Here is a 25,886-nt window from a genome sequence, read left to right on the forward strand (position 1 = left end):
CAAGGGCAGACATCGACAACGAGGTCCAACACCTCCTCCAGTGTGTCAGCGCAGCCTTCGATCGCATGAGGAAGAGAGTGTTTGAAGACCAGGACCTCAAATCTGGCACCAAGCTTATGGTCTACAGGGCAGTAGTGATACCCGCCCTCCTGTATGGCTCAGAGACGTGGACCATATACAGTAGGCACCTCAAAGCACTGGAGAAGTACCACCAGCGCTGTCTCCGCAAGATTCTGCAAATCCCCTGGGAGAATAGACGCAACAACATCAGTGTTCTCACTCAGGCCAACATCCCCAGCATCGAAGCGCTGACCACACTCGACCAGCTCCATTCGTCCGCGTGCCCGACACGAGACTCCCAAAGCAAGTGTTCTAATCGGAACTCCTACACGGCAAGCGAGCCCCACGTGGGCAGAGGAAATGTTTCAAGGACACCCTGAAAGCCTCCTTGATAAAGTGCAACATCCCCACCGACATCTGGGAATCCTTGGCCCAAGACCGCCCTAAGTGGAGGAAGAGCATCCGGGAGGGCGCTGAGCACCTCGAGTCTTGTTCGCCGAGAGCATGCAGAGACCAAACGCAGACAGCGGAAGGAGTGTGCGGAAAACCAGATTCCCCACCCACCCTTTCCTTCAACCACTGTCTGTCCCACCTGTGACAGAGACTGTAATTCCTGTCTTCCTCGATTTCGCCAGCAGTGGCTCAGTGGGTAGCACTCTCGCCGCCGAGTCCGAAGGTTTTGGATTCGAAGTCTGACTCCAGAGACGTGAGCACTTAATTCAGGCTGACACTCCCGGTGCTGCACTGCCGACTCTGCTGTCTTTCAGATGAGACGTTAAACTGAGGCCCTGTCTGCCCTCTCTCAGGTGGACGTAAAAGATCCCATGGCTACTATTTTGAAGAAGAGCAGGGGGGAGTTCTTCCTGGCGTCCTGGCTGATATTTATCTCTCAACCCTTATCCGAAAGATTGGTTGCTGTTGTTGCGGTTGGCGGAGGGGGGCGGTACCGGGGAGGGGGTAAGTTGTGTGTGTGCGAGGTGGCGGGTGGGGAGGGGGAGTTGTGGGGGTGTTAACCTCCCTTTAAGAGCTGCCATCCTTGTAGTTATGTGACTTGTAGGCTTTAATCAACTCTGTAATTATAGCCGGCCCTGCAGTGTAGTAATTACTGGTATTGTCCGAGTACAGCTGCTGCTTTCAGTGAAGCTCTATTTTAACAGTTTTATTCCGGAGCCCCTTGTTACTCTATGATCCAGGTGCACTAATAGCAGACTGATCCTGGGCTGTGCGCTTTCTGAGAGATTTCATTATCATTTAATTTGAGGCTTGATTGAACGTGGGCGAGAAAAAGGGAGCCTCAGAAATAAATACCCTGAGAGCGAGGGGCGTTGATCCGATGGAGATTTCCATTCCTTTATTAGCTGTCCCAGCGCTCCCCACAACATATGCAGCCTGAGGAGGTGTCGCCTTCTGCTGTGAGTCCGATTTGACCTTCCAACCCCATATCCTCTCCGTCACCAAGACTGCCTAATTCCACCTCCGTAACATCGCCCCTACCTCAGCTGAAATCTTATCCATGTTGCTGCTGGCTCCAGACGCGACTATTCCAAATGCTCTCTTGGCCGGCCTCCCACCTTCCACCCTCCGTAAACTTGAGCTCATCCAAAACACAGCTGCCCATGTCCTAACTCGCACCGAGTCCCGCTCACCCATCACCCCTGTGCTCACCGACCTACATTGGCACTCGGTCGGGCAATGTCTCGCTTTAAAAATTCTCCATCCTTGTTTTCAAATCCCTCCATGGCCTCCCCCTTCCCTAGCTCTGTAACCTCCTACAACCCTCCAAGATCACTGCACTCCTTTAATTCTGGCCTCTTGCGCTTCCCCAATTTCCTTCGCCCCACCATTGGCGGCCATCTAGGCCCTAGACTCTGGAACTCCCTCTCTAAATCTCTCCGCTCTCTACCTATCCTCCTTCAAGATGCTCCTTAAAATCTACCTCTTTGATGAAGCTTTTTGGTCACATGTTCTAATATCTCTTAAAGTGGCTCGGTGTCAAATTTTGTTTGATAATCGCTCCTGTGAAGCCCCTTGGGAAGTTCTACTATGTTAAAGGCGCTGTATAAATGCAAGTTGTTGTTGTTGTTGTGAGTGGCTGATCTGCAAAATCGAATGGATCCGAGGCCTTTGGATGAGAGTGAGAGCAGAGCTCAGAGTTTATGAATGGCACTAGTTCACAAGTCCATTCCTCGGTGCATCACGACTACTTGCTTGGTGCTGTCCTTTGGCGGGGCAGTAGTAAGGGCGCGACAGTGGCCTCCGTTCCCCCAGTGCAAGGCAAAGGTCAGCCAGGTTCCCGCACTGATTGATGCCTAGTCACCCCTGCTGGACAGTCCATTTGTGTGGAGAGCTGGCAAGGTCACAACTGATGCTCGCCTGCAATGCCCGCCATGGTCAACTTGGCTGCCAGTACTCATAATATAGGTTCGCATGAGAAGAATGCGAGCGACATCCTGGGTGCCAGATCATGTGAAACATATCACACCGACAGAAGAGGAGACAATTGGAGGTAAAAACCTTTCACTCCCACTGCTACAATATCATATAATATATCATTAGGCCTTGTACCTCCAAGTTTACAGATGGTTGCAGGAGTTTGATCCTTTGGAATTCTGTACAATGGGAGTGAATGGGAAAGGTTTGATCCATTGAAATTCTGTGCAATGGGAGTGAACGGGAAGAGATCGGTCTATTAGAATCCTATACAGTGGGATTGAATGGGAAGGTTTGTTCCCCAATGGAATGCCCAGCTTGAGCCTGGGATGTATCTTTATGGAATCTGTTGCCGTTTTAAAGCAGATCTTGTTAACCTGAGTAAAGACTCTGATTGTGTTCTTTGACTCGAGGTGCAGAGGGCTCTGCTGATTCCTGTCCTTGCATCACTCTGTTTGAAGCCATGATTATTTTCAATAGTTTGCTGTGCTTTTGCTGTCTGATGTCAAAAGGCAATCGCCCGCCCTGATAGGTGATGGTGAAAGTGCCGGAGCAACTGAGTTACTGTGCAGCATCGCGATTGGCTGAGGGCTCCAACACTCGAGGGACACACCTGGCTACAGATGGTGCCGGCATAAACCATGGGAACCACTGATGTATTAACTCTTGAAGCCTGATGCACTTTCCCCTTTACTCTCCTCTTTTCTCTAGTGATTGTGAAAGATCGTGGGTTCAAGTCCCACTCCAGTGATTTGAGATTTGGCTGACACTCCAATGCAGTGCTGAGGGAGTTCTGCACTGTCGGAGGTGCCGTCTTTCAGATGAGACCTTAAACCAAGGTCCCGTCTGATCTCTCGGGTGGATGTAAAAGATCCCACGGCACTATTTTGAAGCAGAGCAGGGGAGTTCTCCCCGCTGTCCTGGCCAATTTTTGTCCCTCTACCAACATAACAAAAACAGATTACCTGGTCATTATCATACTGGTGTCTGTGAGGTGAAGGTTCACCAAACCGATCCCTAGGATGAGAGGGTTGTCCCATGAGGAGAGATTGAGTAAATTGGGCCCAGTACTACACAGAATATTTTGAGTTTGGGGCCCAGAAGAGGCGAGGGCCCAGGGGCAACACGGGCTAGCCCACACTGCGATATGTGTGCACACTAGGTCCGTGCAGCAGAGCTGGTCTCCAGTCGTCTTGGTTAACTCTTGCCACTGGACCAAGACCTCGCTCTGTCAAGCCCGTTTGGTGACTGATGTGCAACAGCCACCACACGTTAAAAAAAATCCACGTACAGGCATCTTCCACCCTTCAAGATGTAGTTCAGGATTTGGAACATCGTGTCCTTCATTGAAACACCTGTGAACTTTTTGGCGTGGAAACAAGTCATCCTTGCTTCGAGGTACTGCCCTATGATGATGATGGTTTGTGGGAGCTTGCTATGCGCAAATTGGCTGCCGCGTTTCCCACATTACAACAGTGACTGCACTTCAAAAGTATTTCCTTGGTTGTAAAGCACTTTGGGACATCCTGTGGTTGTGAAAGGCACTATATAATGCAAGTCTCTCTCTCTCTCCCTGCCACCTCCCTCTCTTCTGCTGTCTGATATGTGTTGTCATTTCCCACATACCACCACCATTCTTTTTCCCGACAGTGTCTCTTGCCCCACTTTGCACCATTTCCTTTCCGGGGCTGTCAGCCTCGATCACTTACTGCTCCCTCTGATTGCACAATGCAGTAAAAACAAACTAAAAATTGCAAAGTAGTCACCAGGAAAGTAATGGACAGGACTTGTTTTCCCGAGGTTTCATTACTTTCTGTTTCCTTCTCGTTCCTCCCTCCCATTTCACCTTTCTCTGTGTCTTTCTCTTCCCTCTATTCCCCTTTCTCCCTCCATCTCCTCCCTCTTTTCTCCCTTGCTTGCCCCTCTCTCCTCCTCTGTCTCTCTCCTCCCTCCCTCCTCCTCTGTCTTTCTTTCTCTCTCCTCTGTCCCTCTCTCCTCCTCTGCCTCTCCCCTCTTTCTCTCTCTCCGTCTCTCTTTCCCCCTCTTTCTCTCTCTCCTCCCTCTATCTCTCTCTCTCCTCCCTCTATCCTCCTCTGTTTTTCTCTCTCTCTCACTCTCTCCCCCTTTGTCTCTCTCTCTCCTCCTGTCTGTATATCTCTTTCCCTCTCTCCTCATGTCTCTCTCTCTCTCTCTTCTCCCTCTCACCCGCTTTTCTCCCTCTCCACTTCTTTCTCCCCCCCCACCCCCTCCCTCCTCTCTGTTTCTCAGTAGCTCCTCCACTACACAAGCTTTTTGACCTATGTTGCTGGCAGGCTCCCCGTCAGTTAACACACGGGTACGATACAGAGCCAGGAGGAGGTGGATGAAGAGAGTGCAGTGACATTGTGTGGAACCAGCGAGTGAATAATTACACACTCGGGGTATGGTGTAACTACACACTGGTATCTGATGGAAGGGAGTCACTATCTTTCTTCAGCACACAAAAGGACACGTGTTGGCGGCGATTGGTGCTATTATCATTGAGGCACTCACTGCTAGTTCATTTCTACCATTGAGCACTGGAAGAAAGCGATGGTGGGGGAACCTGGGCTGGCAGTAGCGGGAGCAGTGTGATCAGCAGGCAGCGGCGGCGGCCCGTGACCGGATGTACTGAGAACCAAATGCTCGCTTTAATTCTTCCCCTTCAGGAAGTAATTACATTCAACTGAGTCTGACATCAGGGCTGGCCTCTGAATAGGGAAGCTTGGCTTTATAAACTCCGCGGGTTATCTCCTCGTCCCCCTTTCCCATTTTGCCTCCTTTCTACAAAGCTTTTGAAAATAATCAGAGGGTTACAGAAGCCTCGTGTGGAGGGAGAGGAAGGGAGGGAGGGGAGCGATAGACAGAGGGAGGGGAGGGATAGACAGAGGGAGGGAGGGACGGCGGAGGAGAGGGAGGGAGGGATAGACAGAGGGGAGGGGAGGGCAGGGGAGGGGAGGGATAGATGGAGGGGAGGGGAGGGTCGGGGGGGGATCTCTGTGCTTCTCCAATTCTGGCCTCTTGTGCATCCCCAATTTCCTTCGTCCCACCATCGGTGCCCGTGCCTTCAACTGCCTAGGCCCTAAGCTCTGGAATTCCCTCCCTAAACATCTCTGCCTCTCTCTTCTCCTTTAATACACTCCTACTCCTTAAAATCCACCTCTTTGACCAAGCTTTTGGTCACCTATCCCTAACATCTCCTTATGGGGCTTGATTTTGTGTGACAACGCTCCTGTGAAACGCCTATATAAATGCAAGGTTTTGCTGCTGTTGTTGTTGAATCAGTGTTTGTCGCTGCACCCAGGGAGGGGAGCACTGTGTTAGATTAGTGATGTCAGCACCCAGTGTTTCAACCAACGCACTGGAAACTATTACTGTGACCTTGTGTCAAAGGATCTGAGGGGGAATCTGAGGAGTCAAAATATTTTGGTCAGTGATTAGACAGGCGTCAACAGGAGGTGGATAATGGAAGTTATAGAGAACGGGTCATGTGTGAACAGTATGCATGGTTTAAACATAGAACAAGTAACAGGACAAGTGCACAGACACAGGGTCAGACAGAGAGACACACACAGACAGATAGGGAGACACAGACCCACATGGACACACAGACAGAGAGACACTTGCACAGATCAAACAGGGACACACAGACACATAGACACCGACACACACAGACATAGGAACACACAGACACAGGGACACATAGACACCGACACACACAGACACAGGGACACACAGACACAGGGACACATAGACACCGACACACACAGACACAGGGACACACAGAGACACACAGGGACAGACAGACAGACACAGGGACACACAGACACAGGGACACTGAGTCAAACAGGGACATGCAAACCCACACAACACACTGACACACACAGGTACAGGAGCACACAGTCCCACACAGACACATAGGGACACAGAGATAGAGGGACACAGGGACACACAGGGACACACAGACAGACAGGGACACAGACATACAGACTGACACAAGGACACAGGGGCGCACGGACACAGGGAGACATGGACAGACAGACAGACCCAGGGACACACAGACAGGGACAGACAGGAACAGAGACACACAGGAACAGACACAGAGACAGGGACACAGACACACAGAGACACAGGGAGACACAGACCCAGAGACACACAGACACACACAGACATAGACAGACACAAGAACACACGGACGCACAGACACAGGGACAGCTAGACACACAGACACAGACCCAAGGACACACAAACACACAGGGGCACAGAGACAAACAAGGACACATAGATCCACACAGACACAGAGACACGGGGACACACTGACGCAGGGACACAGAAACAGGGACACAGACAGACACACACAGACACAGACACCCACAAACACCCACAGGGGCACGCAGACCCACATACCTACAGGGACACATAGACACAGACACACAGACAGGGCTGCCATCGGTTCTACTGTCCCAGCTGCCTTTGAGAACAGAGATCTTTGCACGAATTGTCTGTCAGACTAATGTATGGAGAGATGTGAGTGTGGGGGAACCAGCAGGTGTCACTATACACCTCCTGCCTCACCAGATCCTGAGGAGCCTGTTGAAGAGGAGCTTGGCTGATCACTGCCGGCCTGTGCTGTCAGTGGGCAGTGTCGGCAGCTGGAAGCGCAACCGTCAGTGATGACATGAGTTTAACCTCTTTCAAACTGAAGGACCTTACCAGAACAAATCCACAAACTAGTTGTCGATATATTTTAAGAAGCATTCCCTTAGAATTTTCTCCCCTCATCTCTTGAAAGGACTCGATGACATATGGCCAGGGCTCCTGCGATATCTTGTGCAACGGGTGATCCCAAACTGTCAGTACTGGCAGGCTATTCCTCCATGGGGGTCTCATCGATCCTGACTGCCGTACCGCACTTTACATTACGTCTCCCACCTCAGAGACTTGAGCACAAAAATCCAGGCTGACACTCCTAGTGCAGTACTGAGGGAGTGCCGCAATATCGGAGATGCTGTCTTTCGGATGAGACATCGAACCAAAAATCGTCTGCTCTCTTGGGTGGAGGTAAAAGATCCCATGGCACCATTTCAAAGAAGAGCAGGGAAGTTCTCCCCAGTGCCTTGGGCCAATATTTATCCACAGTGATTATTTGCACCACGTTTCTGACTCTCTCTGTGCATGCGTGTCCGTTTGGTACCGCGCATCCTCACTCGATCCGGCCGCACATGCGCAGCACCCAACGGTACGATGCGGTCCTGCACTGCCAGCTTCACTCTAATGTACTGGTACAGGACGGAGGGAGCTTTACTCACAGATCATGTCACGGAGTTGAGCGTCTACATCCTGTCTGGGTGGGATGAAGAAACCCATTCTGGTCAGCCCAATAAACCCCTTGTGCGTGCGATGCTCGTGGATTAATAAGAAAGACTTGCATTTATATAGCGCCTTTCACGATCACCAGACATCTCAAAGTGCTTTACAGCCAATTAAGTACTTTTTGGAGTGTAGTCACTGTTGTACTGTAGGAAATATGGCATCCAACCTGTGCACAGCAAGTTCCCACAAACAGCAATGTGATAATGACCTGATAATCTGTTTCTGTTATGATGATTGAGGGATAAATATTGGCCAGGACACAGGGGATAACTCTGATGCCCTTCTTCGAAATAGTGCCATGGGATCTTTTACATCCAGCTGAGAGGGTAGACGGGGCCTTGGTTTAATGTCTCATCCAAAAGACAGCACCCTCTGACAGTGCAGCACTCCCTCAGCACTGCAATAGAGTGTCAGCCTAGATTTTTTTAAGTGCTCAAATTCCTGGAGTGGGACTTGAACCCACAACCTTCCGACTCAGAGGCGAGAGTGCTACCCACTGAGTCACAGCTGACAGGGTTTCCATTTTTGCCACAGCACTGCTCCCTGCTCTGCTTTGTCTACTGTTGGGGGATCTACAGCAGGACATTCTGAGATTCACACACGCTGCTTCCAGTCAGCACCCTGGCCTCCCTTCTGCTTTTCATTTTGTGTCTGATGATGATTATTGGACATAGCGAGGGCCCTAGGCTAGGATAGTGCTTCGTGGATTAAGGCCCAGCTGTGAAACATGCAGAGCATGAAGACCGAATCTCACTTAGCGATGGGCTGCACGTGCACACACACACACACATGCACTCACACACACACACATGCACACACACACACCCGTGCACATACACCCGCGCGCGCACACACACGCACCTGGACTTGTGAACGCACGCACACACATAAACACCACACACACACACCAACCAAGACATAAACACACACATGAACACACACACACACACCATGTCAGCCCAGCCCTGGTGTATCGGCTACAAGTCTAGTCACTGTGACGTAAGGGTGTCCCCCAGTGTTCCCCCAAATTTTTGTTTTGGGTGTGAGGCCCCTTTAAGGCCCATTCACAGTTTCGAAACTTAACATTGAAACAGCTGGTCCTGGGCTGTGTGGGACCGGCAAAGACTGCAGCTTATAGGAAGCATTGGAGCCCCCAGGGCCTAGGGATGGAGGGCAGTGTGTGAGGGAAGAAATTTGGGAAGCAGCCAGATGAGTTTGGGCTCTTCAGTCATGACATGCATCAAGCACGGACTAATAAAGGAGAGGCAGCATGGATTTGTTAAGGTCAAATCGTGTTTGACTAACTTGATTGAATTTTTGGATGAGGTAACAGAGGGCGATTGTGGGTAGTGCAGTTGATGTGTATATGGGCTTTCAAAGTGCATTTGATAAAGTACCACATATTGGGCCCAAACTTGGTCAAAGCCAAGGCCCACCCAAGTGCCGCCCAAAGGGCCGCCGAGAGACCTGGCAGTACTTTGCCAGGGAGATTCCTCTAAAAGCTCTGCCAGTACCGCCCGGCGGCAAAATAACGACGTACACGTGAATCTGGGCGGCAGTGGGCGGAGCTCCCAATCTCGGCGGCAAATGCGATCCTCGCCAAAGTGCCACCGAGGATTGAGTCGGGCCCAGGGAGGGGGAGCATATAAAAATAAACATTTTCACCAAAAAAAGAACCCACTGGAAGACCTTCAGAGGACCCCAAACACATTAATCGCTGAAAAATAAATAAAAGCAGTTCACTAACCTTTTTTTTGCAGGTCTTCTTACTTACCGTCGGGGTTAGACCTGCCTCCAGGGAGTGGACCTTCCCCCTGCTGCCGCCGACTCCCGCCTGCACCAAAATGGCAGCTCGGTGGGCGGGAGGACACTTACGCGCCTTGCGCGCCAGCGACCGTCAGTGGGCGCTTCCCAGCGGTACTCCTCTCCCGCTGGCGGGAGGCCTCCACCAAAATAGCACTGAGGGGGAGACCGCCCAAAAAAACTCGCCGGCAGCCGGCGGTAAAGCCACCAAGTTTGGGCCCTCTAGGCTTGTTAGCACAATGAGATAAAAGGGGCAGTAACATGGTTACAAAATTGGCTAAGGGATAGAAAACAGAGAGTTGTGGTGAACGGCTGTTTTTCAGACTGGAGAGGGTTATACAGTGATGTTCCCCAAGGTCCTCGACTCCAGGGGCACTGTCTAAGAAGAAGAAGGATAGACTGGAGAAGCTGGGCTTGTTCTCCTTAAGCCGAGAAGGCTAAGAGGAGTTTTCATAGAAGTGTTTAAAATCATGAAAGGTTTGGATAGAGTAAATAATTAGAAACTGTGTTCAGTGGTTGAAGGGTCGATAACCAGAGTGCTCAGATTTATGGAGATGTGCTGTACTATTCTATGATTCGATGTTTCTATTCTATGATCTGAGAGAGGTCACATTTAAAGGAATTCAGAGGATACTCCCAGAACACTCTGTTCACATACTCCAGGGCGGCAGGGTGAGAAGACAACCACAACAACAACTTGTATTTATATAGCGCCTTTAACATAGAGAAACGTCCCAAGGCGCTTCACAGGAGTTTTATGAGACAAAAAATTTGACACCGAGCTGCATAAGGAGAAATTAGGACAGGTGACCAAAAGCTTGGTCGAAGAGGTAGGTTTTAAGGAGCGTCTTGAAAGAGGAAAGAGAGGTAGAGAAGCGGAGAGGTTTAGGCAGGGAGTTGCAGAGCTTGGGGCCGAGGCAACAGAAGGCACGGCCACCAATGGTTGAGCGATTATAATCACGGATGCTCAGGAGGGCAGAATTAGAGGAGCGCAGACTACTTGGGGTGGGGGGTTTGGAGGATGGTTGTGGGGCTGGGAGGAGATTACAGAGCTATGGAGGGCTGAGGCCATGGAGGGATTTGAAAATAAGGATGAGAATTTTGAAATTGAGGCGTTGCTCAACAGGTCCAGGGTTGTTACAAGGCAAGTTTCGGACAGATGTCAGGTAGGTGATCAACAGCTGGAATGGGTTCGCAGGAAGGGTGACTGAGGCTAGAACACTGGATGTTCCCTCGGGTGTACAAGATCAAGTGATGATCCAATCGAGGTGTTGAAGATGAATTGATGGGGTAGATAGAGGAAAACAATTTCCTCTGGTGGGGGGAGTCCAGAACAAGGGGGCATAACCTTAAAAATAGAGCTAGGCTGTTCAGGTGATGTCAGGAAGCACTTCTTCACACAAAGGGTCGTGGAAATCTGGAACTCTCTCCCCCAAAAATCTGTTGAGGCTGGGGGTCAAATGAAAATCTCAAAACTGAGATGGATAGGTTTTTGTTAAGCAAGGGTAATAAGGGTTACGGAACCAAGGCACGTAGATGGAGTTAAGATACAGATGAGCCATGATCTAATTGATTAGCGGAATAGGCCCGAGGGGCTGAATGGCGGCCTCCTGCTCCTTGTTGCTGTGCAGTGTGAATATGATGGAAATGGTATTCTGAGGGCAGGAGATCAAACAGTCCTCTTGTGTAACCTGTAAAAGCATCATCACATTGCCTACGCAGGATGTGAAGTGGTGTGCAGCTTTCCCGAGATCAAGCCCCATGTAGAAATGTCACTGGGGTCCCCTCCCCTTTAAGATCAGCTGCCGGAAGCGACGTCACCGCTCATGTTTCTGCTTTGTATCGTTTTTAGGAATTGACGAATGAGGGATTTGGCAAAATCGCGACTGAAATCCGAGAGTCGGAAGATTTCTCCCATGGCGAGGACTTCCATCACCAGTACCTGCACCGAAACCCCACCAGATACTGCGGCAAAGGCAACTGGAGATACCTGCTCCATGGGCCTCCAGACAAAGGATGAAATGTAACTCCCCTGAGCAAACTCAGTGGAGTCAACACCCAGGAAACACAACACACATACCAATTTTTAAATTTGCTCTCTATATCTTTATTCCACTTGTTCTTGGGATGTGAGCCACGTTGCCAAAGCCAATATTTATCACCCACTCCTATTGACCCTGAGGGCATTCAGAGTCAACCGTATAGTGTAGGACTGGAGTCACGTGTAGGCCAGATTGGGTTGGGGTGATGGGTTCCCTTCCCTCAAAGACTTGGAGAGAACCAGTTGGGTTTTTAACAACAAGCCTGCAGCTTTCCTAGTCTAGTTCCAATCCATTGATTGATTGAATTCAGTTTAACGACATGCTCTGGTGGGATTCCAACTCTGGGTTGCTAACCCAGTACCATAACCAGTTGGTTACCATACCAACTCGGTACATATACATGCAACAAACCTCAAAATCAAAGCATTTTAAATTTACCATAAAATTCCATATATTGGAAGGTATTGAACAAGGTCTTTAACACCATTAAAAAAATCCAGAAAATACTTCAAATTAAACAATGACACTCGGACATGGGCCAAAGGTCATGAAGTTCTTCAACGCATGGAATGGGCCTCTGGGCAAGGTAATGGAGGCAAAACCCATGGGTCATTGAAGAGACAGTGTGTGGTGGGGAGACTGAGGGTGGATGAGTGAGGCTAAAGGCTTATCTTGTGAAATGTCATCTTGGCCTAGAAATTACTCTTGCTCAGATTAACAGACAAATGCTAAACGGGTTCCTTTACGGTTCCTCTGTCCATTCTCTCAATGGAGACATAAGCTGTGTACTCTGAATGGGGCAGTGCTTCCTAGAAAACAATGGTCAGAGGAATATCACACACACTGGTGCTCACCCACAAGCCTCGCCAACACAAAATGCTAGGTTGTTGCCAACTGCTGTTTCTCCCTCGGAGATATCTATACACTGACTAGTGTCTTTCAGTCTCTCCCAGAAGATATCTGTACACTGACTGAGATCTCTCAGTCTCTCCCTCAGGGAGATATCTGCACACTGACTGGTGTCGTTCAGTCCCTCTCTCCCTCGTAGAGATATCCGTACACTGACTGGGGTTTCTCAGTCTCTCCCTCAGGAAGATATCTGTACACTGATTGGTGTCTCTCAGTCCCTCTCCATCACGGAGATATCTGTACTTAGAAACATAGAAACATAGAAAATAGGTGCAGGAGTAGGCCATTCGGCCCTTCTAGCCTGCACCGCCATTCAATGAGTTCATGGCTGAACATGCGACTTCAGTACCCCATTCCTGCTTTCTCACCATACCCCTTGATTCCCCTAGTAGTAAGGACTTCATCTAACTCCTTTTTGAATATATTTAGTGAATTGGCCTCAACAACTTTCTGTGGTAGAGAATTCCACAGGTTCACCACTCTCTGGGTGAAGAAATTCCTCCTCATCTCGGTCCTAAATGGCTTCCCCCTTATCCTTAGACTGTGTCCCCTGGTTCTGGACTTCCCCAACATTGGGAACATTCTTCCTGCATCTAACCTGTCTAACCCCGTCAGAATTTTAAACGTTTCTATGAGGTCTCCTCTCATTCTTCTGAACTCCAGTGAATACAAGCCCAGTTGATCCAGTCTTTCTTGATAGGTCAGTTCCGCCATCCCGGGAATCAGTCTGGTGAACCTTCGCTGCACTCCCTCAATAGCAAGAATGTCCTTCCTCAGGTTAGGAGACCAAAACTGTACACAATACTCCAGGTGTGGCCTCACCAAGGCCCTGTACAATTGTAGCAACACCTCCCTGCCCTTGTACTCAAATCCCCTCGCTATGAAGGCCAACATGCCATTTGCTTTCTTAACCGCCTGCTGTACCTGCATGCCAACCTTCAATGACTGATGTACCATGACACCCAGGTCTCTTTGCACCTGCCCTTTTCCTAATCTGTCACCATTCAGATAATAGTCTGTCTCTCTGTTTTACCACCAAAGTGGATAACCTCACATTTATCCACATTATACTTCATCTGCCATGCATTTGCCCACTCACCTAACCTATCCAAGTCGCTCTGCAGCCTCATAGAATCCTCCTTGCAGCTCACACTGCCACCCAACTTAGTGTCATCCGCAAATTTGGAGATACTACATTTAATCCCCTCGTCTAAATCATTAATGTACAGTGTAAACAGCTGGGGCCCCAGCACAGAACCTTGCGGTACCCCACTAGTCACTGCCTGCCATTCTGAAAAGTCCCCATTTACTCCTATTCTTTGCTTCCTGTCTGACAACCAGTTCTCAATCCATGTCAGCACACTACCCCCAATCCCATGTGCTTTAACTTTGCACATTAATCTCTTGTGTGGGACCTTGTCGAAAGCCTTCTGAAAGTCCAAATATACCACATCAACTGGTTCTCCCTTGTCCACTCTACTGGAAACATCCTCAAAAAATTCCAGAAGATTTGTCAAGCATGATTTCCCTTTCACAAATCCATGCTGACTTGGACCTATCATATTACCTCTTTCCAAATGCACTGCTATGACATCCTTAATAATTGATTCCATCATTTTACCCACTACCGATGTCAGGCTGACCGGTCTGTAATTCCCTGTTTTCTCTCTCCCTCCTTTTTGGTGTCTCTCAGTCTCTCTCTCCCTCACGGAGATATCTATACAATAACTGGTGTCTCTCAGTCTCTCCCACAGAGAGATATCTGTACACTGACTGGTGTCTCTCATTCCCTCTCCCTTACGGAGATATCTGTACACTGACTGAGGTCTCTCAGTCTCTCCCTCAGGGAGATATCTGTACACTGACTGAGGTCTCTCAGTCTCTCCCTCGTAGAGATATCCGTACACTGACTGGGGTTTCTCAGTCTCTCCCTCAGGAAGATATCTGTACACTGATTGGTGTCTCTCAGTCTCTCTCTCCCTCACGGAGATATCTGTACACTGACTGGAGTCTCTCATTCTCGCCCTCAGGGAGATATCTGTACACTGATTGGTGTCTCTCAATCCCTCTCCCTCAGGGAGATATCTGTACACTGACTGGGGTCTCTCAATCCCTTGTTCCCTCAGGAAGATATCTATACACTGATTGATGTCTCTCAGTCCTTCGTTCCCTCAGGGAGATATCTGGACACAGGCTGGTGTCTCTATGTCCCTCTATCCCTCACAGAGATATCTGTACACTGACTGGTGTCTCTCAGTCTCTCTTTCCCTCAGGCAGATACCTGTACACTGATTGGGGTCTCTCAGCCTCTCCCTCATGGATATATCTGTTCACGGATTGTTGTCTCTAAGTCCCTCTCCCTCATGGAGATATCTGTACACTGATTGGTGTCTCTCAGTCCCTCGTTCCCTCAGGGAGATATCTGTCCACTGACTGGGGTCTCTCAGGCCCTCTCTCCCTCGTAGAGATATCTGTCCACTGACTGGTGTCTCTCAGTCTCTCACTCCCTCAGAGAGATATCCGTACACTGATTGGTGTCTCTCAATCCCTCTCCCTCAGGGAGATATCTGTACACTGACTGGTGTCTCTCAATCCCTAGCTCCCTCAGGGAGATATCTGGACACAGGCTTGAATCTCTATGTCCCTCTCTCCCTCGTAGAGATATCTGTACACTTACACTGACTGGGGTCTCTCAGTCCCTCTCTCCCTCGTAGAGATATCTGTCCACCGACTGGTGTCTCTCAGTCTCTCTCTCCCTCAGAGAGATATCTGTACACTGACTGGGGTCTCTCAATCCCTCTCCCTTAGGGAGATATCTGTACACTGATTGGTGTCTCTCAATCCCTCTCCCTCAGGGAGATATCGGTACACTGACTGGTGTCTCTCAATCCCTAGCTCCCTCAGGGAGATATCTGGATACAGGCTGGTGTCTCTATGTCCCTCTCTCCCTTGCAGAGATATCTGTACACTGACTGAGGTCTCTCAGTCTCTCTTTCCCTCAGGCAGATACCTGAACACTGACTAGGGTCTCTCAGTCCCTCTCTCCCTCATGGAGATATCTGTCCACTGACTGGTGTCTCTCAGTCTCTCTCTCCTTCAGAGAGATATCTGCACACTAACTGGGGTCTCTCAGTCTCTCCCTCACGGATATATCTGTACACTAATTGGTGTCTCTCAGTCCCTTGCTCCCTCAGGGAGATAGCTATACACTGAGTGGGGTTTCTCAGTCTCTTCCTCAAGGAGATATCTGTCCACTGACTGGTGTCTCTCAATCCCTAGCTCCCTCGGGGAGATATCTGTACACCGATTGGTATCTCTCAGTCCCTTGCTCCCTCAGGGAGATATCTGTCCACTGACTGGGGTCTCTGAATCCCGATGTTTTTTTGTTGAAGGATTGCCTGAATAACATGAAGAAAGGGAGTCCCATCCTTTCAACTCGATGCTGATGAAGGAAGGTTGCCATGCATGCTGGCTGTAAAGATCCGATGTGAAATCTGTGTTCATTCTCTGCTTGGCTGTTTCCCGTTTGTAACATGAGGATTTACACTTTTTGTTCAGGGAGTGGGGTTTGCAAAATTGTTGGTTAAACAAAGTTCAGAGACTTGTAGAAGAAGCAACACATAATATGTCAGCTGGCCGATGGTGTGAGTGAGCCTTTCGCCTTAAATAAAATAATTTGTCTTCCAATCTGTTTCCGAGTTTCTTTTCTTTTCATCCATGTACACCCTGCGCCGTTACCCCCAGAGTCCCCGAAGGAAGAAGTGAGCTGGAGTTAAGTTACAGATCGGCCATGATCTAATTGAATGGCGGAACAGGTTCGCGGGGCTGAATGGCCTCCTGCTCTTTCTCTAAACGACATTAGTGAACAGGTTGGGTTTTTCCAACAATCCAACAGTTTCATGGTCACTTTCATTCAATCCCCACCACTTAAAACATCCATATTTAAAATGGCAGTTGCTTATATCGTCCCGATAAACATTGTCCATTCGCATTAACGGCAATTTCTAATTTGCCGGTTGCTGCGTCTGAAGTACTCCATTTATTTTTTGGACGCGATTATTTGTACTGCAAAAATGGCCTACATGCTCCACCCTTTGTTTCTGATTGGTCCCCTTGGAGGATAAGCTACATCCTGAAGTTTCACTGGAATGTGTAACTGGAACCACCCATCCCAAGGTCTCACTGACTTTGCAAATTGTAACTCGATCCACTTTGACTTCCTGAAGCGACAGAGGACAGAGCTCCCCAGAAGACAGCAATGGCCAGCCAAAGTGCCTTACCCCAGTCCAAGTGTAAGCCTGCCCCCAGTCAAAGTCCCGCATCCCATCGCAAGTGCATCCTCCCCCTGCCCCCGCCCCTCCTGCACCATCGATTGTGTACGGATTGTAAACAGGTTTATTGGGTATGAAGTGAATAGTTACTGTCTTGACTTCTGGATATCATCCACTCCAACAATGTCCCTTGTAGGGGGTTGGAAGAACATGATCCATCTTCCACCCACCGCCCCACCCGTGTCTCTCCCCCCCCCACCCCACCGCAACCACCCGTGTCTCTCCTTCCCCCCAGCCTCTCCTTCCCCAGCCTCTCTCTGCCCCCCCAGCCTCTCGCTCCCTCCCCCCAGCTTCTCTCTGCCCCCCACAGCCTCTCTCTCTCTCTTTCCCCCCAGCCTCTCTCTCCCTCTCAGCCTCTCTCCCCCAGCCTCTCTCTCCCTCCCCCCAGTCTCTCTCTCTCTCTACCCCTCCCCCAGCCTCTCTCTCCCCCTACCCCAGACTCATTCTCTCTCCCCCCAGCCTTTCTCTCTCTCCCCCCACCAGCCTCTCTCTCTCCCCCTCAGCCTCTCTCTCTCTCCCCTAGCCTCTCTCTCCCTCCCCCCAGTCTCTCTATCTCTACACCGCCCCCCCCAAGCCTCTCTCCGCCCCCCCAGCCTCTTCCCCTCCCCAGATTCGCTCTCTCTCTCCACCCCCCAGCCTCTTTCTCCCACATAGCCTCTCTCCACCCCCCAACCTCTGACTATCTCCCCCCCAGCCTCTCTCTCCCCCGCCCCCCAGCCTCTCTTCCCCTAGCCTCTGTCTCTCCCCCCCCAGCCTCTCTCTCTCCCCCAGCCTCCCTCTCTCTCCCCCAGCACCAACTCATTAGATCGCACCCTATTAAGGTGAATAACAAAACAAACATAAGTAAAAAACACCTTAATATTCAATTACCTCCGGTGTACTTAATGCTCTCTAAGTGATGTGACATTACAGTTTGTATTACGCACTGACTGCAGTTTAAGTAAAGCAAGTTGAATTGCATGCAGATCTGATCCACAACATTCTTGTTATTGTTTGCTCAATAGGGTAGATGTGGAGAAGATGTTTCCACTTGTGGGTGAGACCAAAACTAGGGACCATAAATATAAGATAGTTATTAATGAATCCAATAGGGAATTCATGAGAAGGAAAGACTTGCATTTCCTGCATCCTCAGTATTTTGCTTCTTTTTAAATGGAATCCTTGGTTTTGAATCTAGAAGATAGAATACGAAGGCAGAGAGGTGAAGTTGAACTTGTGCAGGACCTTAGGCCAGAGTGTTTCCAGCATTTTCTCTTTTTTGCATAATATAAATTCAAGTCTTTTAATATTTTTAACACAGCAACTGCTCGGATTGCAGTAGCTTCAGCCTACCACTGGAGGGTAGCATTGCTGTGCATTTTGAATCATGCCCAACGGTGGAAACACAGCAACAAGAAATTGTACTCCAAAAAGCTTGGTCTCCATTGAAAGAAAGTCTTGCATTTCTATAGCCCCTTTAACAACCTCAGGACAAAGTGTTTTACAGCGCATTGCTGGGAACGGTGCTTCACTCAGTGCGGGAGGAAAGAGTCGCTGTAATGACTCGAACGTCTTCATGCCATGGAATTAACTAACAAAGGTCAACAAGAAATAATTTGCATTGCTTGTGTACTCAGGGTGTCCCAGAGAACAGTTCTTGTGTTGCAATCATTGCTGTTCTGTGACCAAATTCCCACAGACAGGGAATCAGATTAAATGCCAGTCCGTCTGTTTCTGTTCTTGGTTGCGAGGAATGTTAAAGAAATGGAAGAACTTGCATTTATATAGCACCTTTCACGACCTCAGGATATTCCAAAGTGCGTTACAGCCCATGGGATTAAAGGGGCAGTGGGAGTGTAGATACTAAATTGGCTAAGGGACGGAAAGCAGAGTAGTGGTGAACGGTTGTTTTTCAGAAGGGAAGTATACCCAGGAGTCAGTATTGGGACCACTACTCTTTTTGATATATATTAATGACCTGAACTTGGGTATACAGAGCATAATTTCAAAGTTTGCAGATGACACGAAACACAGCGATGTAGTAAACAGCAAGGAAGAGAGTAACAGACTTCAGAAGGACATAGGCTGGTGAAATGGGCGGTCATGTGGCAGATGAAATTTAATGCAGAGAGTTGTGAGGTGATACATTTTGGTAGGAAGAATGAGGAGAGGCAATATAAATTAAACGGTACAATTTCAAAGGGGGTGCAGAACAGAGAGAGCTGGGGGTGTAGGTACACAAGTCTTTGAAGGGGGCAGGACAAGTTGAGAAGGCTGTTAAAAAGGCATGCAGGATTCTTGGCTTTATAAATAGTCATCATCATCATAGGCAGTCCCTCGGAATCGAGGAAGACTTGCTTCCACTCTTAACATGAGTTCTTAGATGGCTGTACTGTCCAATATGAGAACCACAGACTCTGTCACAGGTGGGACAGATAGTCGTTGGGGGAAAGGGAGGGTGGGACTGGTTTGCCGCACGCTCCTTCCGCTGCCTGCGCTTGGTCTCTGCATGCTCTCTGTGACGAGACTCGAGGAGCTCAGCACCCTCCCAGACGCACTTCCTCCACTTAGGGCGGTCTTTGGCCAGGGACTCCCAGGTGTCGGTGGGGTTGTTGCACTTTATCAGGGAGGCTTTGAGGGTGTCCTTGTAATGTTTCCACTGCCCTTCTTTGGCTCGTTTGCCGTGAAGGAGTTCCGAGTAGAGCGCTTGCTGTGGGAGTCTCGTGTCTGGCATGCGAACTATGTGGCCTGCTCAGCGGAGCTGATCAAGTGTGGTCAGCGCTTCAATGCTGGGGATGTTGACCTTATAAATAGAGTACAATACAGACCAACAGCACCCATCACTAATACATAATCAAACTCTTTTCTGAAATTAAAAGATAAACTATTGAACATTCTTAAACGGTATTATTTCTGGAGCAAATTTTTGGAAGTTGTGCTAAACCTTTATAAAACACTGGTTAGGCCTCAACTAGAATATTAGAAACATAGAAACATAGAAAATAGGTTCAGGAGTAGGCCATTCGGCCCTTCGACCCGCATCGCTATTCAATAAGATCATGGCTGATCATTCCCTCAGTACCCCTTTCCTGCTTTCTCTCCATACCCCTTGATCCCTTTAGTCGTAAGGGCCATATCTAACTCCCTCTTGAATATATCCAATGAACTGGCATCAACAACTCTCTGCGGCAGATGGTTAACAACTCTCTGAGTGAAGAAATTTCTCCTCATCTCAGTCCTAAATAGCCTACCCCTTATCCTTAGACTGTGTCCCCTGGTTCTGGACTTCCCCAACATCGGGAACATTCTTCCCGCATCTAACCTGTCCAGTCCTGTCAGAATTTTATATGTTTCTATGAGATCCCCTCTCATCCTTCTAAACTTCAGTGAATAAAGGCCCAGTCGATCCAGTCTCTCCTCATATGTCTGGGAATCAGTCTGGTGAACATTCGCTGCACTCCCTCAATAGCAAGAACGTCCTTCCTCAGATTAGGAGACCAAAACTGAACACAATATTCCAGGTGAGGCCTCACTAAGGCCCTGTACAACTGCAGTAAGACCTCCCTGCTCCTATACTCAAATCCCCTAGCTATGAAGGCCAACATACCATTTGCCTTCTTCACCACCTGCTATACCTACATGCCCACTTTCAGTGACTGATGAACCATGACACCCAGGTCTCGTTGCACCTCCCCTTTTCCTAATCTGCCGCCATCCAGATAATATTCTGCCTTCCTGGTTTTGCCCCCAAAATGGATAACCTCACACTTATCCACATTATACTGCATCTGCCATGCATTTGCCCACTCACCTAACCTGTCCAAGTCACCCTGCAGCCTCTTAGCGTCCTCCTCACAGCTCACACTGCCACCCAGTTTAGTGTCATCTGCAAACTTGAAGATATTACACTCAATTCCTTCACCTAAATCGTTAATGTATATTGTAAAGAGCTGGGGCCCCAGCACTGAGCCCTGCGGCACTCCACTAGTCACTGCCTGCCATTCTGAAAAGGACCCGTTTATCCCAACTCTCTGCTTCCTGTCTGCCAACCAGTTCTCTATTCACGTCAGTATATTACCCCCAATACCATGCGCTTTGATTTTGCACACCAGTCTCTTGTGCGGGACCTTGTCAAAAGCCTTTTGAAAGTCCAAATACACCACATCCACTGGTTCTCCCTTGTCCACTCTGCTAGTTACATCCTCAAAAAATTCCAGACGATTTGTCAAGCATGATTTCTCTTTCATAAATCCATGCTGACTTGGACCGATCCTGTCACTGCTTTCCAAATGCGCTGCTATTTCATCTTTAATGATTGATTCCAACATTTTTCCCACTACTGATGTGAGGCTAACTGGTCTATAATTACCCGTCTTCTCTCTCCCTCCTTTTTTAAAAAATGGTGTTACATTAGCTACCCTCCACTCCATAGGAACTGATCCAGAGTCAATAGACTTGAAAAATGATCACCACTATTTCTAGGGCCACTTCCTTCAGTACTCTGGGATGCAGACTATCAGGCCCCGGGGATTTATCGGCCTTCAATCCCATCAATTTCCCTAACACAATTTCCCACCTGATAAGGATATCCTTCAGTTCCTCCTTCTGACTAGACCTACTGTCCCCTAGTACATTCGGAAGGTTATTTGTATCTTCCTTCGTGAAGACAGAACAAAGTATTTGTTCAATTGGTCTGCCATTTCTTTGCTCCCCATTATAAATTCACCTGAACCCGATAGCAAGGGACCTACGTTTGTCTTCACTAATCTTTTTCTCTTCACATATTTCTAGAAGCTTTGGCAGTCAGTTTTTATGTTCCCTGCAAGCTTCCTTTCGTACTCTATTTTCCCCCTCTTAATTAAACCCTTAGTCTTCCTCTGTTGAATTCTAAATTTCTCCCAGTCCTCAGGTTTGTTGCTTTTTCTAGCCAAATTATAGCCTCTTCCTTGGCTTTAACACTATCCTTAATTTCCCTTGTTAGCCACGGTTGAGCCACCTTCCCCGTTTTACTTTTACTCCAGACAGGGATGTACAATTGCTGAAGTTTATCCATGTGATCTTTAAATGTTTGCCATTGCTTATCCACAGTCATCCCTTTAAGTATCCTTTGCCAGTCTATTCTAGCTAATTCACACCTCATACCATCGAAATTACCTTTCCTTAAGTTCAGAACCCTAGTTTCTGAATTAACTGTGTCACTCTCCATCTTAATAAACAATTCTACCATATTATGGTCACTCTTCCCCAAGGAGCCTCGCACAACAAGATTGCTAATTAGTCCCTTCTCATTACACATCACCCAGTCTAGGATGGCCAGCTCTCTAGTTGGTTCCTCGACATATTGGTCAAGAAAACCATCCCTAATACACTCCAGGAAATCCTCCTCCACCGCATTGCTACCAGTTTGGATAGCCCAATCAATATGTAGATTAAAGTCGCCCATCATAACTGCTGTACCTTTATTGCACACATCCCTTATTTCTTGTTTGATGCTGTCTCCAACCTCACTACTACTGTTTGGTGGTCTGTACACAACTCCCGCTAGCGTTTTCTGCCCTTTGGAATTCCGCAACTCCACCCATACCGATTCCACATCATCCAGGCTAATGTCCCTCCTTACTATTGCATTAATTTCCTCTTTAACCAGCAACGCCACCCCACCTCCTTTTCCTCTCTGTCTATCCTTCCTATTGTGTGAAATTCTGGGTACCATAATTAAGGAAGGATATCAAGGCCTTGGAGAAGGTGCAGCAGAGATTTACTAGAATGGAACCAGGGATGAGGGACTTCAGTTACGTGAATTGACTGGAGAAGTTGGGATTGTTCTCCTCAGAGCTGGGAAGGTTAAGAGGAGATCTGATAGAGGTGCTCAGAATTATGAACGGTTTTGATAGAGTAGCTAAGGAGAAACTGTTACCAGTGGCAGAAGGGTTGGTTATCAGAGGTCATGGATTTAAGGTATTTGGCAAAAGAACCCGAGGCGACATGAGGAAAACACGTTTAAACAAAGGGGCCAAATTTGTCCCTTTCTATAAGACCTGTTGCCGCCTGAAAGCAGCGACCACGGGTCAGTGTGCAATGGCTGCTGAGTCCGGGGAGGGGGCCGCCATTTAAAAAATTGCACTTCCTCAGGTTTGGAGCGGTATAGGGGATCGCTCAGCCTGTTTTCCTGCCGCGGTGTGCACGCGCCGATCCCTTACCGACTGGTGGGGTCCCTTTCACAAAATTGCTATGTGGGAAATTGTCCCTTTCCTGGAATTACCCAGCAGGAGCAGCGCCGCTGGTCGGTGACCCCGACAGCTTTTGCTGGTTGTACACTCTCTGTGGCTTGGCGGTGAGGCTGCCCTGAAAGGGCAGATGGCACTGCCGGCAACGCCTTGTTATTTTTTTTGTCGGCCGACTGCCAGGTCGGGCCAACAATTATGGCCACGGGTTCGGCCGGGCTGCCAACAGGCAGTTTGGCATCCCCCCTCTTGGGTGCCAGGTGACTGGCTCAACCAAAACCTTCCCCGGCGGCAGAGTTCTCAGCGGCCCTCCCCTTTAACTGATGGGGAGGGACGATGTGACGTGCCAGTGCGATGATGTCATCATGCGGCGCTAATGACTTTGAGCGTCGGCTACTTCCGACCCGCCCCCAATTCCGTTCCCACTAGTCACGCCCACTTCCACCCCGCTCCAAAAAAACCCACAACGGGCATGGGGCGGCCGGAACATTTCAAGAGCGGTAGGCGCGACTCGATTCGGGCGGTGGGACATTTCAGCCCCAAAGTGCTCTTGTGACTGGAATGCACGGCCTGAAAGGGTGGTGGAAGCAGATTCAATAATAGCTTTCAAAAGGGAAATGGATAAATAGTTAAAGGGAGAAAATGTGCACGGCTGCGGGGAAAGAGCAGGAGAGTGGGATTAATTGGATAGCTCTACCAAAGAGCCGGCACAGACACGATGGGCCGAATGGCCTCCTTCTGTGTTGTACCATTCTATGATTCTATGTCTGAAGTACTTTTGAAGTATAGCCCCTGTTGTAATGTAGGAAACGCAGCAGCCAGTTTGCACACAGCAAAGTCCCACAAACAGAAACCAGATAATTTACTATAGTGATGTTGGTTGAGGGATAAATATTGATCAGGACACTGAGGAGAAACTCCCCTGCTCTTCTTCGAATAGTGTCGTGGGGTCTTTTACGTCCACTTGAGAGGGAAGACGGGGCCTCGGCATAACATCTCATCCCAAAAGACGGCACTTCCGACAGTGCTGCATCAGGAGTGTCAGCCTAGATTTGTCTGCTCAAGTCTCTGGTTTGGGACTCGGGAACATTCGACTGCTGTCCGTGGAGTCACAGGTGATCTTGTTTTTTAAACAGGGATCCCACTCCGGTGGATTTGCATTGCACCCAGGACAAACGGTTCACAGCGCAGGTGCACCTGTAAAGGTAGACAATACTGTTGGAGCTGAGAAGCTGCCAAAGGGAACAAATGAAATGCTATATGGGAAGGAGCTAACTGAAGGATGGAATGAATAGAGGGAGTGACAGGCTCCCAGTGATTTATAGCCTTGTCCAACTTGTTTCTATTTCAAATCAGCCTGTGCTCGCAAAGTATAGACCTGAAAACTATACTGTAGAATGCTAATGTACAAATGCTCCACGCATTGGCCTAAAACCCGAGCCTCTGCTCCCTCTGGAGAAGTGTTGATCCATTTTATTTTAAATTAAAATAGCGGAAAGAGCAGAGGTCTAAGCAATTGGTGGAAGGTCTGCTTCTGGGACTTGGAGCTGGAGGAGGGAAGAGGGTATGCCACTTTGAAAACAATAGGTGGGGGGGTTCACATTTTCATGGGATCATTTTCAGGCCAGAGACACTGTGAGAGAATTTCATCTTGGGCTGGGAGTGCAAAACGTGCGGTAGTGAATCGGCAGCTGACATCACACTCCTATTTGATGTGTGTCAGCTGTGGCTCAGTGGGTAGCACTCTTGCTTTTTGAGTCAGAAGGTCGTGGGTTCAAATCCACTCCAGAGACTTGAGTGTATACTCTAGGCTGACACTCCCAGTGCAGTGCTGAGGGAGTGCTGCACTGTCGGAGGTGCCGCCTTTTAAATGGGTTGTTAAACCGAGGATCCATCTGCCCTCTCAGGTGGACCAGAAAAGATCCCATGGCACTATTTCAAAGAAGAGCAGGGGAGTTATCCCCGGTGTCCTGGCCAATATTTAATCCCTCAACCGATATCACAAAAACAGATGATTTGGTCATTATCACAATGATGTTTGAGGGATGTTGCCATGTGCAAATTGGCTTCTGCATTTCCTACGTTACAACACTTCAAAAGTATTTCATTGGCTTTAAAGCGCTTTGAGATGTCCTGAGGTCATGAACGGTGATATATAAATTCAAGTATTTCTTTCTTGCTACATCATGTGGAGGTAGAGAGAGAGAGAGAGAGATGCACACACTTGATTGGCACGAGGCTAAGCATTTACAGCCGGCACACCATGTCTGCAGTGTGGACCATCCACAGAATGCACTGCAGCAACTCGCCAAGGCTTCTTCGACAACACCTCCCACACCTGCGACCTCTACCACCTAGAAGGACAAGGGAAGCAGGCGCCTGGGAACATCCCCACCTCCAAGTTTCCCTCCAAGTCACACGCTATCCTGACTTGGAAATATATCACCGTTCCGTCATTGTCGCTAGCTAAAAATCCTGGAACTCCCTCCCTAACAGCATTGTGGGAGTAAGTTCATCACACGGACTGCAGCAGCTCAAGAAAATGGCCAAGCACCACCTTCTCAAGGGCAACTAGCATAGTTACCATGGCAGAAGCTGTGTAATGTCCTCAGGTAAAAAAAAGGACAATGACTGTTTACCCGAGTATAATTATCATCTGTCAACCACCTTCGCAATGTCCCGCCCAGTTGGTAAATAATATCCCTGCTTGAAGGTGC

At 48.8% G+C, this 25,886-nt stretch overlaps 1 long non-coding RNA gene across 1 annotated transcript in view; it reads left to right on the forward strand.

The window, feature by feature from the left end:
• Nucleotides 1–13,361, forward strand: part of LOC139279318 (uncharacterized) — a 65,919-nt gene extending 52,558 nt beyond the window's left edge. Inside the window, exon 3 of the long non-coding RNA XR_011596442.1 lies at nt 11,537–13,361. This is a non-coding gene — a long non-coding RNA (uncharacterized lncRNA). The remainder of the gene's footprint in view (nt 1–11,536) is intronic.
• The last annotated feature ends 12,525 nt before the right edge of the window (nt 13,362–25,886 follow it).

The sequence above is a fragment of the Pristiophorus japonicus genome, chromosome 14 (genome assembly GCF_044704955.1).
Source record: "Pristiophorus japonicus isolate sPriJap1 chromosome 14, sPriJap1.hap1, whole genome shotgun sequence".
Lineage (NCBI taxonomy): Eukaryota > Metazoa > Chordata > Chondrichthyes > Pristiophoridae > Pristiophorus > Pristiophorus japonicus.